The following is an 18,141-nucleotide window of genomic DNA, read 5'->3' as shown; positions in this document are numbered from 1 at the left end:
GACTCGTAAGAGTCTTCTCCAGCACCACAATTCGAAAGCATCAATTCTTCGGCGCTCAGCCTTCCTTATAGTCCAGCTCTCACAGCCATACATTACTACTGGGAAAACCATAGCTTTGATTAGACAGACCTTTGTCGGCAAGGTGATGTCTCTGCTTCTTACTATGCTGTCTAGGTTGGCCATAGCTTTCCTCCCAAGGAGCAAGCATCTTTTAATTTCATGGCTACAGTCACCGTCTGCGGTGATCTTGGAGCCCAAGAAAGTAAAATCTGTCACTGCTTCCATTTCTTCCCCTTCTATATGCCAGGAAGTGATGGGGGCAGATGCCATGATCTTCGTTTGTTTAATGTTGAGTTTCAAGCCAGCTTTTGCACTCTCCACTTTCACCCTCAACAAGAGGCTCTTTAGATCCTCTTCGCTTTCTGCCATTAGGGTGGTATCGTCTGCGTATCTGAGGTTGTTGATAATTCTCCCGGCAATCTTAATTCCACCCTGTGATTCATTCAACCTGTGATTCATTCCATGAGGGAGCGTTTCTCATGATGTACTCTGCATATAAATTAAATAAGCAGGGCAACAATATACAGCCTTGTCGTACTCCTTTCCCAATTTTGAACCAATCAGTTGTTCCATGTCCGGTTCTTACTGTTGCTTCTTGACTCTTGTACAGGTTTCTCAGGAGACAGGTAAGGTGGTCTGGTACTCCCATCTCTTTCAGAATTTGCCACAGTGTGTTGTGATCCACACAATCAAAGGCTTTAGTGTAGTCAATGAAGCAGAAATAGACGTTTTTCTGGAATTCTCTTGCTTTCTCCATGATGCAGCGAATGTTGGCGATTTGATCTCTAGTTCCTCTGCCTCTTCGAAACCCAGCTTGTACTTCCGGTAGTTCTCGGTTCACATGCTGCTGAAGCCTAGCTTGTAGGATTTTGAGCATCACCTTGCTGGCATGTGAAATGAGCGCAATGGTGCGGTAGTTCGAACACTCTTTGGCATTGCCCTTCTTTGGAATTGGAATGTAAACTGACCTTTTCCAGTCTTGTGGCCACTGTTGAGTGTGCCAAATTTGTTGGCATATTGAGTGCAGCACTTTAATAGCATCATCTTTTAGGATTTTAAATAGCTCAGCTGGAATGCTGTCATCTCCGCTAGCTTTGTTGTTACTAATGCTTCCTAAGGCCCACTTGACTTCACTCTCGAGGATGTCCGGCTCAAGTTCAGTGACCGCACTATCATGGCTATCAGGGACATTAAGAGCTTTCCTGTATAGTTCTTCTGTGTATTCTTTCCACCTCTTCTTAATCTCATCTGCTTTTGTTAGGTCCCTGCCTTCTTTGTCCTTTATCATGCCCATCTTGGAACAAAACGTTCCCTTGAGATCTCCGATTTTCTTGAAGAGATCTCTAGTCTTTCCCATTCTGTTGTTTTCCTCGATTTCTTTGCATTGTTCATTTAAGAAGGCCATCTTGTCTCTCCTTGCTATTCTCTGGAACTCTGCATTCAGTTGGATATATCTTCCCCTTTCTCCCTTGCTTTTCGCTTCCCTTCTTTCCTCAGCTACTTATACAGCCTCATCAGACAGCCACTTGGCTTTCTTGCATTTCTTTTTCTTTGGGATGGATTTCGTTGCAGCCTCCTGAACAATGTTATGGACCTCCGCCCATAGTTCCTCAGGCACTCTGTCTATCAGGTCTAATCCCTGAAATCTATTCCTCACCTCCACTGTATATTCATAAGGGATATGATTGAGGTCATACCTGAATGGTTTAGTGGTTTTCCCTGCGTTCTTCCATTTAAGCCGAAATTTTGCAACAAGAAGCTCATGATCTGAGCCACAGTCAGCTCCAGGTCTTGTTTTGACTGACTGTATAGAGCTTCTGCTCATGGATCACTGCCTTGTTGTGGCGAAGGGGCTTGCGTAACTCAGTGAAGCCATAAGCTATGCTGCGCAGGGCCACCCAAGACGGACAGGTCATGGCAGAGAGTTCTGACAAAATGTGGTCCACTGGAGAAGGAAATGGCAACCCACTCCAGTATTCTTGCCCATAAAACCCCATGGAACGTATCACAAGGCTAAAAGAGATGACGCCGGAAGATGAGCCCCTCAGGTCGGAAGGTGTCCAATATACTACTGGGGAAGAGCAGAGGGTATTTCCAAGTAGCGCCAGAAAGAGTGAAGCAGCTGGGCCAAAGCCGAAAGGACACTCAGCTGTGGATGTGTCTGGTGGTGAAACGAAAATCCGATGCTGTAAAGAACAATATTGTTTAGGAACCTGGAATGTCAGATCAATGAATCAAGGTAAGCTGGAGGTGGTCAAACATGAGATGGCAAGATTGAACATCGACATCTTGGGAATCAGTGAACTAAAATGGACAGGCATGGGCGAATTTAATTCAGGTGACCATCATATCTACTATTGTGGGCAAGAATCCCTTAGAAGAAATGGAGTAGCACTCATAGTCAATAAAAGGGTGGGAAAAGCAGTACTGGGGTACAATCTTAAAAACGATAGAATGATCTCAGTACGAATCCAAGGCAAACCATTCCACATCACAGGAATTCAAGTCTATGCCCCAACCACTGAGGCTGAAGAAGCTGAGGTTGATCAGTTCTATGAAGACCTACAACACCTTTTAGATCTAACACCAAAAAAAGATGTCCTCTTCATCATAGGGGATTGGAATTCTAAAGTAGGAAATCAAGAAATCACCGGGATAACAGGCCAGGCATGGCCTGGGTGTACAAAATGAAGCAGGACAAACGCTAATAGAGTTTTGCCAAGAGAACACACTGATCATAGCAAACACTCTTTTCCAACAGCACAAGAGGCGACTGTACACATGGACATCACCAGATGGTCAATATCGAAATCAGATTGATTATGTCCTTTGCAGCCAAAGATGGAGAAGCTCTATACAGTCAGTCAGAACAAGACCTGGAGCTGACTGTGGCTCAGATCATGAGCTTCTTGTTGCAAAATTTCAGCTTAAATTGAAGAACGTCGGGAAAACCACTAAACCATTCAGGTATGACCTCAATCATATCCCTTATGAATATACAGTGGAGGTGAGGAATAGATTTCAGGGATTAGACCTGATAGACAGAGTGCCTGAGGAACTATGGACGGAGGTCCGTAACATTGTTCAGGAGGCAGCAACGAAATCCATCCCAAAGAAAAAGAAATGCAAGAAAGCCAAGTGGCTGTCTGAGGAGGCTTTACAAGTAGCTGAAGAAAGAAGGGAAGCGAAAAGCAAGGGAGAATGGGGAAGATATACCCAACTGAATGCAGAGTTCCAGAGAATAGCAAGGAGAGACAAAAAGGCCTTCTTAAATGAACAATGTAAAGAAATCGAGGAAAACAACAGAATGGGAAAGGCTAGAGATCTCTTCAAGAAAACTGGAGATCTCAAGGGAACGTTTTGTGCAAAGTTGTTGTTGTTGTTGTTCAGTCGTTCAGTCGTGTCCGACTCTTCGTGACCCCATGGACCATAGCACGCCAGGCCTTCCTGTCCTGCGCTCTCTCCCGGAGCGTGCTCAAGTTCATATTCATTGCATCCGTGATGCTATCTAGCCATCTCATCCTCTGCCGTCCCCTTCTCCTTTTGCCTTCAGTCTTTCCCAGCATCAGGGTCTTTTCCAGGGAGTTTTCTCTTCGCATTAGGTGGCCAAAATATTGGAGCTTCAACTTCATTATCTGTCCTTCCAATGAGCACTCAGGGTTGATTTCCTTTAGGATGGACTGATTTGACCTCCTTGCAGTCCAGGGGACTCGTAAGAGTCTTCTCCAGCACCACAGTTCGAAAGCATCAATTCTTCGGCGCTCAGCCTTCCTTATAGTCCAGCTCTCACAGCCATACATTACTACTGGGAAAACCATAGCTTTGATTAGACGGACCTTTGTCGGCAAGGTGATGTCTCTGCTTCTTACTATGCTGTCTAGGTTGGCCATAGCTTTCCTCCCAAGGAGCAAGCGTCTTTTAATTTCATGGCTACAGTCACCGTCTGCGGTGATCTTGGAGCCCAAGAAAGTAAAATCTGTCACTGCTTCCATTTCTTCCCCTTCCATATGCCAGGAAGTGATGGGGCCAGATGCCATGATCTTCGTGGGCATGATAAAGGACAAAGAAGGCAGGGACCTAACAGAAGCAGATGAGATTAAGAAGAGGTGGCAAGAATACACAGAAGAACTATACAGGAAAGCTCTTAATGTCCCTGATAGCCATGATAGTGCGGTCACTGTACTTGAGCCGGACATCCTCGAGAGTGAAGTCAAGTGGGCCTTAGGAAGCATTAGTAACAACAAAGCTAGTGGAGATGACAGCATTCCAGCTGAGCTATTTAAAATCCTAAAAGATTATGCTATTAAAGTGCTGCACTCAATACGCCAACAAATCTGGAACACTCAACAGTGGCCACAAGACTGGAAAAGGTCAGTTTACATTCCAATTCCAAAGAAGGGCAATGCCAAAGGGTGTTCAAACTACCGCACAATTGCACTCATTTCACATGCCAGCAAGGTGATGCTCAAAATCATATAAGCTAGGCTTCAGCAGTATGCGAACCGAGAACTACCGGAAGTACAAGCTGGGTTTCGAAGAGGCAGAGGAACTAGAGATCAAATCGCCAACGTTCGCTGGATCATGGAGAAAGCAAGAGAATTCCAGAAAAACGTCTATTTCTGCTTCATTGACTACGCTAAAGCCTTTGATTGTGTGGATCACAACACACTGTGGCAAATTCTGAAAGTGATGGGAGTACCAGATCACCTTACCTGTCTCCTGAGAAACCTGTACGAGGGTCAAGAAGCAACAGTAAGAACCAGACATGGAACAACCGAGTGCTTCAAAATTGGGAAAGGAGTACGACAAGGCTGCATATTGTCACCCTGCTCATTTAACTTATATGGAGAGTACATCATGAGAAACGCCGGGTTGGATGAATGAATCACAGGTCGGAATTAAGATTGCCGGGAGAATTATCAACAACCTCCGATACGCAGACGATACCACCCTAATGGCAGAAAGCGAAGAGGTTCTAAAGAGCCTCTTGTTGAGGGTGAAAGAGGAGAGTGCAAAAGCTGGCTTGAAACTCAACATTAAAAAAACGAAGATCATGGCATCTGGCCCCATCACTTCCTGGCATATAGAAGGGGAAGAAATGGAAGCAGTGACAGATTTTACTTTCTTGGGCTCCAAGATCACTGCAGACGGTGACTGTAGCCATGAAATTAAAAGACACTTGCTCCTTGGGAGGAAAGCTATGGCCAACCTAGACAGCATAGTAAGAAGCAGAGACATCACCTTGCCGACAAAGGTCCGTCTAATCAAAGCTATGGTTTTCCCAGTAGTAATGTATGGCTGTGAGAGCTGGACTATAAGGAAGGCTGAGCGCCGAAGAATTGATGCTTTCGAACTGTGGTGCTGGAGAAGACTCTTACGAGTCCCCTGGACTGCAAGGAGGTCAAATCAGTCCATCCTAAAGGAAATCAACCCTGAGTGCTCATTGGAAGGACAGATACTGAAGGTGAAGCTCAAATATTTTGGCCACCCAACGCGAAGAGAAAACTCTCTGGAAAAGACCCTGATGCTGGGAAGGACTGAAGGCAAAAGGAGAAGGGGACGGCAGAGGATGAGATGGCTAGATAGCATCACGGATGCAATGAATATGAACTTGAGCATGCTCCGGGAGAGAGCGCAGGACAGGAAGGCCTGGCGTGCTATGGTCCATGGGGTCACGAAGAGTCAGACACGACTGAATGACTGAACAACAACAATAGAGCTTCTCCATCTTTGGCTCCAAAGGACATAACCAATCTGATTTCGATATTGACCATCTGGTGATGTCCATGTGTACAGTCGCCTCTTGTGCTGTTGGAAAAGAGTGTTTGCTATGATCAGCGTGTTCTCTTGGCAAGACTCTATTAGCCTTTGTCCTGCTTCATTTTGTACACCAAGGCCATGCTTGCCTGTTATCCCGGTGATTTCTTGACTTCCTACTTTGGCATTCCAATCCCCTATGATGGAGGACATATTTTTTTGGTGTTAGTTCTAGAAGGTGGTGTAGGTCTTCATAGAACTGATCAACCTCAGCTTCTTCAGCTTCAGTGGTTGGGGCATAGACTTGAATTCCTGTGATGTGGAATGGTTTGCCTTCGATTCGTAATGAGATCATTCTATCATTTTTGAGATTGTACCCCAGTACTGCTTTTCCCACACTTTTGTTGACTATGAGTGCTGCTCCATTTCTTCTAAGGAATTTCTTGCCCACAGTAGTAGATATAATGGTCACCTGAATGAAATTCACCCATGCCTGTCCATTTTAGTTCGCTGATTCCCAAGATGTCAAAGTTCAATCTTGCCATCTCATGTTTGACCACCTCCAGCTTACCTTGATTCATTGATCTGACATTCCAGGTTCCTAAACAATATTGTTCTTTACAGCATTGGACTTTCTTTTCACCACCAGACACCTCCACAGCTGAGTGTCCTTTCGGCTTTGGCCCAGCCGCTTCACTCTTTCTGGCGCTACTTGGAAATACCCTCTGCTCTTCCCCAGTAGCATATTGGACACCTTCCGACCTGAGGGGCTCATCTTCCGGCGTCATCTCTTTTAGCCTTGTGGTACGTTCCATGGGGTTTTATGGGCAAGAATACTGGAGTGGGTTGCCATTTCCTTCTCCAGTGGACCACATTTTGTCAGAACTCTCCGCCATGACCTGTCCGTCTTGGGTGGCCCTGCACGGCATAGCTTATGGCTTCACTGAGTTACGCAAGCCCCTTCGCCACAACAAGGCAGTGATCCATGAAGGGGGTGTTTTGTTATGGTTTATAGCTAAACAGTAAAATCACAACACCAAAATCTGGAGAACTGTGGCCCTGGGAGAGCAGCGTGCCCAGGGCTGCATCACAGAGACAGCCCCCGACTTGTCCTGACGGGACTTTGGAAGCCACGGCGGTCCACCTTTGCTCCTCTCGGACCACTGATGAGCACATGTCAGAGCCCACCCAGACACGGGCCTCCCCCTGTCCCACTGAAACAGCTCCACCTGCAAACAGAACAGCAGCAAAATTTCCCACCCGGTTTGTTTTCCACCAAATATGTCATAAATGCTGATTTGGAGCAAATGATATTTCCTTTTACAAAGACTAATCAGGAGGATCCCCTGTGACACCGTGCTGATATGTATGGTGCACTTCTTTGGGACCAAAAGCTGGAGCAATGAAGCAGGAAGAGAAACGGCCCAGCGGGGCAAGCCCTCCTCACACGGAGGCAGCGGTTTCGCCCGCTGTGCTGACATGGGAGTTGTGAGTGTGAATTAGCACTTGGTCTTATTTGTTTTCACACCTTTTAATGCAGCAGCTGCCATGGGCCGCTTTATCTCCAGCAAATGTTAATAAGCCTCTCTAAAAGGACAGCTCGGTACCAGCGCTGCGAAGTGTGGCCAAGGAGAGGTGGCGCACTTGGCAGGCCTGTGGGGCAGCAATAGCGGGGGGATTTCATCAGGACGTGGAGAGCATCCAGACGGAGGCAGACCTCAGGCCTGGGGGCCCATCTGCTGGGGCTCCCGGGGCCCCCTTATCTTGCCTCCCCACCTTATTCTGCGTCAGACCCTTGGTCCATCTCACCCAGCACTGTTGACACTGACTGGCAGCACCAGCTCTTTGGGGCTCCAGGCAGGGCTCTCTTCCAGCTCTAGCTGGAGATGCAGCCAGGGATCGAGCCGGAGGCCTTCTGCACGCAAAGCAGGGGCTCCACTGCTGAGCCACGGCCCCTCCCCAAGGAAGTTGGGGATACATGCATATAGTCATTTGGTGCCTTATTCATTTTGCTCAAAGCGACTGCATTTCAGCAGTTAATAATAGTACCAGGTACAAACAGCAATCTCCCAAAATGTTAAAAGTTCCTGCGGGACACTGATGACACCTGAGTCATCCATGTCCATCAGTCCCAGGGGCCCGGCAGAAGGTGCTTAGGAACACAGGAAGCTGCCTTAGGCCGAACCAGACCCTGGGTCCACCTAGCCCAGTATTGTCAACACTGACTGGCAGTAGCAGCTCTCCAGGGCTTCAAGCAGTTTTTCCAGCCCTACCTAGAGAAGTCGGGGATTGAACCGGGGCCCTTCCGCATGCAAAGCAGGGGCTGGAGCCACTGAGCAGTGGCCCTTCCCTGCCACCAGATGTGCCTGCGGCTCCCTCCCTGACTGATTTCAAATGGGCTCTGAAGACTTGGATGCTCCAGTCTGCTCTGAAATGACCATGTGCCCAAACTACGGAACTCGCTTCCACAAGAGGTAGTGATGGCCACCCATTGCAAATGGCTTCAGGCAGGGCCTGGGCCCATAGGTGGAGGAGGCCAAGGCTACCGATGCCTGCGAGCGCAATGGCGATGTGCCACCTCCAGTATCGGGGGGGCAGGCCCTCCATGCCAGTTGCTGGGGAACAGGAGCAGGAGGGTGCTGGTGCCCTCATGTCCTGCTTGTGGGTAGGGTGGCCGGTGTCCTCCTTTACAAAGGACACTCCTCTATTTGAATGCTGTCTTGGTTTGAAGGATGGCCAGTTCATGCCCAGGTTCAAGCTAGGTCTCGAGGCTGCCCATCAACAGCACCTGGGCAGCTGACTGCACAGCCACACAGGGGGTCACCTGGCCAGCATTCCCCACTTTGGTGAGATGTATGTCTATTTGTATTATAGTTACTATTTCCAAATTTGCACCTATGCATATACCTTTCCCCTTCATGAATCACTGCCTTGTTGTGGTGAAGGGGCTTGCATAACTCAGTGAAGCCATAAGCTATGCTGTGCAGGGCCACCCAAGACAGACAGGTCATGGTGGAGAGTTCTGACAAAATGTGGTCCACTGGAGAAGGAAATGGCAACCTACTCCAGTATTCTTGCCCAGAAAACCCATGGAATGCACCACAAGGCTAAAAGAGATGACGCCGGAAGATGAGCCCCTCAGGTTGGAAGGTGTCCAATATACTACTGAGGAAGAGCAGAGGGTATTTCCAAGTAGCGCCAGAAAGAGTGAAGCGGCTGGGCCAAAGCTGAAAGGACACTCAGCTGTGGATGTGTCTGGTGGTGAAAACAAAGTCCAATGCTGTAAAGAACAATATTGTTTAGGAACCTGGAATGTCAGATCAATGAATCAAGGTAAGCTGGAGGTGGTCAAGCATGAGATGGCAAGACTGAACATCGACATCTTGGGATTCAGCGAACTAAAATGGACAAGCATGGGTGAATTTAATTCAGGTGACCATTATATCTACTACTGTGGGCAAGGAATTCCTTAGAAGAAATTCCTTAGAAGAAATGGAGTAGCACTCATAGTCAATAAAAGGGTGGGAAAAGCAGCAGATAAGCCCAGCAGTACTGGGCTTATCTCAAAAATGATAGAATGATCTCAGTACGAATCCAAGGCAAACCATTCAACATCACATTAATTCAAGTCTGTGCCCCAACCACTGAGGCCAAAGAAGCTGAGGTTGACTGATTCTATGAAGACCTACAACACCTTCTAGAACTAACACCAAAAAAAGATGTCCTTTTCATCATAGGGGATTGGAATGCCAAAGTAGGAAGTCAAGAAATCACCGGGATAACAGGCAAGCATGGCCTTGGTGTACAAAATGAAGCAGGACAAAGACTAACAGAGTTTTGCCAAGAGAACACACTGATCATAGCAAACACTCTTTTCCAACAGCACAAGAGACGACTCTACACACGGACATCACCAGATGGTCAATATCGAAATCAGATTGATTATGTCCTTTGCAGCCAAAGATGGAGAAGCTCTATTTAGTCAGTAAAAACAAGACGGGGAGCTGACTGTGGCTCAGATCATGAGCTTCTTATTGCAAAATTTCAGCTGAAATGGAAGAACGTATGGAAAACCACTAAACTATTCAGGTATGACCTAAATCATATCCCTTATGAATATACAGTGGAGGTGAGGAATAGATTTCAGGGATTAGACCTGATAGACAGAGTGCCTGAGGAACTATGGACGGAGGTCCGTAACATTGTTCAGGAGGCAGCAACGAAACCCATCCCAAAGAAAAAGAAATGCAAGAAAGCCAAGTGGCTGTCTGATGAGGCTTTACAAGTAGCTGAGGAAAGAAGGGAAGCAAAAAGCAAGGGAGAAAGGGGAAGATATATCCAACTGAATGCAGAGTTCCAGAGAATAGCAAGGAGAGACAAGAAGGCCTTCTTAAATGAACAATGCAAAGAAATCGAGGAAAACAATAGAATGGGAAAGACTAGAGATCTCTTCAAGAAAATCGGAGATCTCAAGGGAACGTTTTGTGCCAAGACGGGCATGAAAAAGGACAAAGAAGGCAGGGACCTAACAGAAGCAGATGAGATTAAGAAGAGGTGGCAAGAATACACAGAAGAACTATACAGGAAAGATCTGAATGTCCCTGATAGCCATGATAGTGCGGTCACTGAACTTGAGCCAGACATCCTCGAGAGTGAAGTCAAGTGGGCCTTAGAAAGCATTAGTAACAACAAAGCTAGTGGAGATGACAGTATTCCAGCTGAGCTATTTAAGATCCTAAAAGATGATGCTGTTAAAGTGCTGCACGCAATATGCCAACAAATTTGGCACACTCAACAGTGGCCACAAGACTGGAAAAGGTCAGTTGACATTCCAATTCCAAAGAAGGGCAATGCCAAGGAGTGTTCAAACTACCGCACAATTGCGCTCATTTCACATGCCAGCAAGGTGATGCTCAAAATCCTACAAGCTAGGCTTCAGCAGCATGTGAACCGAGAACTACCGGAAGTACAAGCTGGGTTCCAAAGAGGCAGGGGAACTAGAGATCCAATCGCCAACATTCGCTGGATCATGGAGAAAGCAAGAGAATTCCAGAAAAATGTACATTTCTGCTTCATTGACTATGCTAAAGCCTTTGATTGTGTAGATCACAACACACTGTGGCAAATTCTGAAAGAGATGGGAGTACCAGACCACCTTACCTGTCTCCTGAGAAACCTGTACGAGGGTCAAGAAGCAACGGTAAGAACCGGACATGAAACAACCGAGTGCTTCAAAATTGGGAAAGGAGTACGACAAGGCTGCATATTGTCGCCCTGCTTATTTAACTTATATGCAGAGTACATCACGAGAAACGCCGGGTTGGATGAATCAGAGGTCAGAATTAAGATTGCCGGGAGAATTATCAACAACCTCAGATACGCTGACGATACCACCCTAATGGCAGAAAGCGAAGAGGATCTAAAGAGCCTCTTGTTGAGGGTGAAAGTGGAGAGTGCAAAAGCTGGCTTGAAACTCAACATTAAAAAAACGAAGATCATGGCATCTGCCCCCATCACTTCCTGGCATATAGAAGGGGAAGAAATGGAAGCAGTGACAGATTTTACTTTCTTGGGCTCCAAGATCACCGCAGACGGTGACTGTAGCCATGAAATTAAAAGATGCTTGCTCCTTGGGAGGAAAGCTATGGCCAACCTAGACAGCATAGTAAGAAGCAGAGACATCACCTTGCCGACAAAGGTCCGTCTAATCAAAGCTATGGTTTTCCCAGTAGCAACGTATGGCTGTGAGAGCTGGACTATAAGGAAGGCTGAGCGCTGAAGAATTGATGCTTTCGAACTGTGGTGTTGGAGAAGACTCTTACGAGTCCCCTGGACTGCAAGGAGGTCAAATCAGTCCATCCTAAAGGAAATCAACCCTGAGTGCTCATTGGAAGGACAGATACTGAAGCTGAAGCTCAAATATTTTGGCCACCTAATGTGAAGAGAAAACTCCCTGGAAATGACCCTGATGCTGGGAAAGATTGAAGGCAAAAGGAGAAGGCAGAGGATGAGATGGCTAGATAGCATCACCGATGCAATGAATCGATGCGTGAACTTGAGCACGCTCCGGGAGAGAGCGCAGGACAGGAAGGCCTGGCGTGCTATGGTCCATGGGGTCACGAAGAGTCGGACATGACTTAACGACTGAACAACAATAACAAAACACAAGGAATATTCAGAACTGAGCAGCAAATTTAGCTCTCACTTTTCTGGCCACTAGCGCAAATAAGAAAGCACAAATGTAACACATTTTTCATTATCAAACAACAGAAAACATACTCCAGAAAACATACTTCAGGAGTATGCCTGAATGTTTTTAATATTTCAAAACATTTTTAATGTTTAATATTTTTAATACTTTTATTGTTGTATTTTTTGTGGAATTATTTCATTGTTGTTTTGGTTTTATGATTGTGAACTGCCCCAAGGGTCTTTGCCAACTGGGTGGTATACAAATCTGACAAATAAATAAATATACAAATTCCCTTGGTTAACAAAATTCTTTCTGAGCATAAACTCTGACAAAGAATTTTCATCTGCATCCTTAAAAAGAGGACATTATTTAACAAAACCGACAATATTTTCCTCACCGTTTTACATAACACACAACAACACTGTTCTAATGGTAATTTCTTATTTCTGCATATGTAAAATGGGGGTGTTGGTGACCTTCTGCACAAGGTTGTTTTGGGCTAATGAGTCAAGGATTCTAAAAACCCTTTGCTACAGAGAAATTAACATCATCATGGTTTTAATGTTTTATATATTTTAAATTGTTTTATTGTGTCTTGTTTGGTTTCAATTTTTGTGAACCGCCCAGAGAGCTTCGGCTATTGGGCGGTATAGAAATGAAATGAATAAATAAATAAATAAAATCATCACAGCATTAACGAAAACTAGCAATATAACTGAATCATCTCATTTCTTGTGATCTTTTTGTTACCTGCCCTGGGCTACAGGATAGGGTGGGGTAAAAAAAGAATAAGTACCTTGAAAGGCAATCCGTTATTTTTTTATGTATGTAAAGTATTTTTATACCGCCTTTCCAAGCAGAACAAAGTACAATTCTAAAACAATTAAATATAAAATACACTTAAATAAAACAGCACTGTAACATTTTAAAACAGCAACAAGGGTCTGACGCAGAATAAGGCAGCTTCCGGTGTTCCTATATACATCTCTCCATACCTTACAGCCATTACTGATGTCTGTCAACTTCATAGCCACTCTCCCCCTGAAACATGTCTCCTTTCTTCTAGAAACTGGATATAGAAGTCTACGTATTCACACACTAGCTATGCCCTCATCATACATTCCCATGTATGAGTGAATCTCTTTTCATTTTGCCTACTTAGCAAGTGACTGTTCCAAATGGCACTGTACTTTTTTCATGTAGCCTGCACAAATTCCCAGCATGGGCCTTCACTTGCACAACAATTTGGTTGTGAAGGTACACAAATACAACATTGGTAAGGGGATATATTACATTAGAGCATCTTGTATTGGTGCAAATCTCCTTGTTACACCGAACTCTTTAACAGGCAGAAAGCTTGCTAAATTCCAGTAAGACAGAAATTGAAATTGGCGTCCATCATTTGCAAAGGTGTTTTAGCCACTGCAGTTGGGTTTTGGCCTATTCATGAAACGTTTCACTGCAAACCCACGTAATACATTGACCAGCGGGGCAGTTAGACTGTTGTAATGGCTCAGGAATCCCAGCTTTCTGCTCAGCCCTTTGTACTCAGCAAGACAGTAAGTTTAACTCCCAGGCACATCTCTTGAAGGAACATGTCCTTTTCCAGTCTGCTCAGATTCAGCTGAACATTAAAACAATTCCATTGTAGCTCTTGTGTAGAATGTTCATCTACCTGTTTCATTAATACTGCTGCATGGTCCTTTGGGAGGGACACACGACAGCATAGGAATGGAAATCTTTTTTTTAAATCCTAAATGAGTACAGCAGATGTAAGAAAGCAGCAGATGTATAAAGAAAGATGAACTGGACATAATTCATTGCATTTGGGGGGAGATGTTTTTCCTTTAGACAGTTCTGTTTATGGCTCACTTTGGGGGGGATATGTTTTCCTTATGACTTTTGATTTATTTCGCTTGACACATCTAAGGACCAGGAGCTTGCAATGCTGTATACCTGAGACACAAAATGGGATTTTTATTTTAAGTGGGGATACGTGTTTTTTTTTAAAAAAAACACTTAATGAAATACAGTGATGAAATGATACTGTGGCACTTTAAACCGACAGATCAATAAACTGCAGTAATGACTGTAAAATTACATTACGGAATCCTGGCTTTAGTTTTCTTTCCGTGACTCAGTATCGGAATTGCCCAACCCAGATAGCTGTAGAGAAACACAGAGACATGCGCGCACCGCTCCCCAACCTTCAGCTTTCCGTCTCTTAACTTTCATCTCCTCTCATGGTCAAGGCTCGGCGCATGATCTCACATCAGAGCAGGTCCCAGTTTGTGTGATTATATATCTGCATTGGTTTCTGCAGGAGTCAGCAGAGTGAGATGGAAACGAATGAAGGAGGCGATGGAGTAAGAAAGAGATGCCGTCGTGCCTCATTTCCCCAGAAATAAGCACATTTTCATGACGCGGTCGTAGAATCACGGATCAGCGGGGAGGGGGGTCCGCCCCGATGCCGGCGCGGGGCGCGGGGCGCGGGGCGCTTTCCCTGAGCGGCCGGCGGGGGCTTGCGGCCGAGGCTGCCCGAGATTCGCTCTCGCTGGGCGAAGGCGCCCGCTGCGCACGTGGCCGCGAGGTCTGGCCGTCGTCCGAAGACCCGCCCTCGTCCGGCAGCAGCGGGACAGCCTGGAGACCGGAGCCGCGCCGAGGCCTCCCTCGCGTCCCCGCCGGGGTCCGGAAAGTCCGTCCTCGGGCTCGGGGCGCCTCGGGAGGCGTCTTCAGGCGCTCTTTAGCAGAAGGAAGCGTCCGTCCGTTTACCCTTTTTAGAACGTGTAGAACACCCGGACTCATGGCGAATTGCCAGGCAAGCGGGATGTTTCAATGGGCCTCTGGCTCTCCCAGGCGCCAGGTGCCGTCCCTTCGCCGTCTAGCAGCTGCACCTTTTTTCATTTTTACTCTAGAGTGGGTGCAGAGAATCTGATCTGGATTGGGACCCTACCATGGGGGCTTTTAAGATCTGGATGGGGCCCTGTGCCTACTCTGGAGTAAAAATGAAGAGAAAAGGAGACATAGCTGCTACATACGGAGTCAAAGTAATGTCTGTTTTTATCCTGAGATATACTGATTGCTGGACATACCATCCAGTCCTCAGGGCTTAATTTGTGCGCAGGACTGAACCTGTCTTTAATGCCCAGTGCTGGCAGTAGAGCCAACTAAAAGAGGGAGTGCCTTGAACATGGGCAGAGTGCATTCCTGTCGTCACTGAGTAACCACACCACCCAGTCCATGTATGGACAGTTAAGCAAGGTTTCCAGGCAGACAGTGGGCATCTCTACGCCAGCCTAAAATCCTGCATTTTAAAACGGGGCTTTCTGCTTCCGTTTTAAATGCAGGCTCACAACTACTCCCTTTTTCGCGTGCTTCCTTTCCCCCCTCCCCTTTCCCCCTCCTTCTCCCTGTATCTGAGTCATGGTTCCATATCTTTCACTGATCTCGCTTCTCTTCTTGCTGCTTTCCCTCTTTTCACAGAGCGAACTCAAGCAGAACACAACCCGGTAATTTGATAGCTCATTATCTGCGGTCTATTTAAAACCAGAACAAAGGACATTTAGTGCAGGTCAGGAGACGCCCTGGAGGATCAAGGAGCCATCTCAATCGCAGGATAAAAGCTCAGTGTGAAGAAAGCCTGTACCTCTCCTGTTAGAAGTTACCTATGGACTGTGCTAGTTTGTTTATCTGTTTGAAGAGGCTGAAATGCTTTTTGTAGTATTGCCTTGTCTGATGCAAAACCTACACTGCCTGGCATATAGAGTCCTAAGAACATAAGAAGACCCCTGCTGGATCAGACCAGGGCCCATCTAGTCCAGCATTCTGTTCACACAGCAGCCAACCAGCTGTTGACCAGGGACCTACAAGTAGGATACAAATGGAAAAGCACCCTCTCACCCATGTTCCCCAACAACTGGTGTACATAGGCTTACTGTCTCTGGTATTGCAGGTAACACATAGCCATCAGGACTAGTCACCATCGATAGCCTTATCCTCCAGGAATTTGTCCAACCCCCTTTTAAAGCCATCCAAATTGGTGGTCATCAATATGTCCTGTGGTAGAGAATTCCATGGTTTAACTCTGCGCTGTGTGAAGAAGTCCTTCCTTTTATCTGTCCTGAATCTCCCACCAATTAGCTTCATAGGATGACCCCGGGTTCTAGTATTTTGAGAGAGGAAGAAAAATGTCTCCCTATCCACATTCTCCATAGTTTTGTAGACCTCTATCATGTCTCCCTTACCCTCCTTTTTTCCAAGCGAAACAATCCCAGTTGTTTAACCTTCCTTCATAGGGGAGATGCTCCAGCCCCTTGATCATTTTAGTTGCCCTTTTCCGCACCTTTCCAACTCTACAATAACTTTTTTTAGGTGCGGTGACCAGAATTGGACACAACTGTGGTCACACCACAGATTTGTATAAGGGCAGGGTGATCTTGGCAGTTTTATTCTCAATCCCTTTTCTAATTATGCCTAATATGGAGTTTGCCTTTTTTACAGTGGCTGCACACTGGGTTGACATTTTCATCGAGCTGTCCGCAACCCCAAGATCTCTTTCTTGGTCAGTCACTGCTAAACTCCCATCAGGCTATACTTGAAGTTGGGATTTTTTGCCCCAACGTGCATCACTTTACACTTGCTTACATTGAACTGCATTTGCCATTTGGATGCCCATTCTCCCAGTTTGGAGAGATCCTTTTGGAGCTCTTCACAATCCCTTTTTGTTTTAACCACCCTAAATAATCAACTTACCTTCCACCCTCTCTCCCTGCATGAACATTCAGACACAACCCCCAGTGCTCAGAAGAATCTCCAATTTGCTTTTAAGTGTCTTGTGTTCTAGTGAGGTCTGCTTGGTGCCAACACTGTCATCTTTTGGGTGCCAGGTTAAGACTTTTCTCTACTCCCGGGCATTTGACGGCATATGATAGGGTTCCTTAATTTAGTTGTCTTACCAGGTCTTGGCATTTTTAATTGTTTTCAGCAGCTTTAACTCTTTGTGTGTTTAACCCCTGCTGTAAGACACTGGGGGCACTTTTAGGAAAAAAGCATATTTAATAATAATAATAATAATAATAATAATAATAATAATTCAACAGGAACCAGCAAAACAAATGTTTGGCCAGTTCCTTTAGCCCACGGATTTGATGAGGCCAACCAGGGCTTCTTGGATTTCTGGTTTGGTGTCACTTTCTCCTTTCCACTTTCTGTTCTTGGAAGGACATTAATTGCGGATTGTGTTTAAAACCATCCCGAGGTGTGATCTGGCTGTAGTGATTTTCCCACTGAGAGATTGCGGTGGGGCAGCAGCCTCAGCCAGACCCAGACACGCTGTGACAATGAGAACAGGTGGTGGACGAGAGGAAATAATCCAGCCCCTGCAGTACGTTTCAGACTTCTCAGGGTGACTATATATTTATTGATATTTCATTTTCAGGTGTTCTCTTCCTTCTTTTTATCTTGAAGGCGCTGAGCAGATCCAACGCAATCCGTTTTCTGCAGCCCCCTCTCTGGGGCAACCAGATGGGAGCAGCTTTGCTTGTGGCACCTGTCCAGACGGAAGCATGTTCCACAATGGGGAAGAATTTTCTTCAGGAGTTTAAAACATAGCACATTATAAAGACTCAATTTTTGTTTAAGCCTGATTGTGATGCTCCCCCCCTCCCCGCTGTAGGGCATGAAATTAAAATGCATGCATAGAACCAAATGATTGCTACAGAGCCTTGTTTCAAGCCGCGGTTCTCTGGTGGATGTCATTAGTCACGCCAAGACGAACTGGGGCGGAACAACAGGAGTGGCAAAGATCTGCGGCAAAGAGGATATCTGTATGGAACGATCGACTGCCATGGGCATGATCTCCTGGCACAGACTGGTGGTAGGCATAGCACAGAGACGAGAGAACGGCGCGGCCGCGCTCGCGGAAGGGCTGCTCGGGGACCCCGGGGCGGGAGCCTGCTCGGCGGTGACGGATGGAGGCTAATGCCCCGCTCCGCGTGGAAGCCCGCTTGCCGGTCCGGCATCCAAGGGCCTGGGCCACCCACTGTTCTTGCTCTTGAGGCGCCCCAGCCCAGAAACAAACAAGCCATTTGCAGCTCTAGGAAAGATTTATCGCAAACCCCCGTTGTTTTACT

Source organism: Heloderma suspectum, chromosome 8 (assembly GCF_057233095.1).
Source record: "Heloderma suspectum isolate Gila_16-S chromosome 8, 16-S_ref, whole genome shotgun sequence".
In the NCBI taxonomy this organism is placed as follows: Eukaryota; Metazoa; Chordata; class Lepidosauria; order Squamata; family Helodermatidae; genus Heloderma; species Heloderma suspectum.
The sequence above is the reverse complement of the archived record's forward strand: the minus strand, read 5'-3'. Positions refer to the sequence as shown.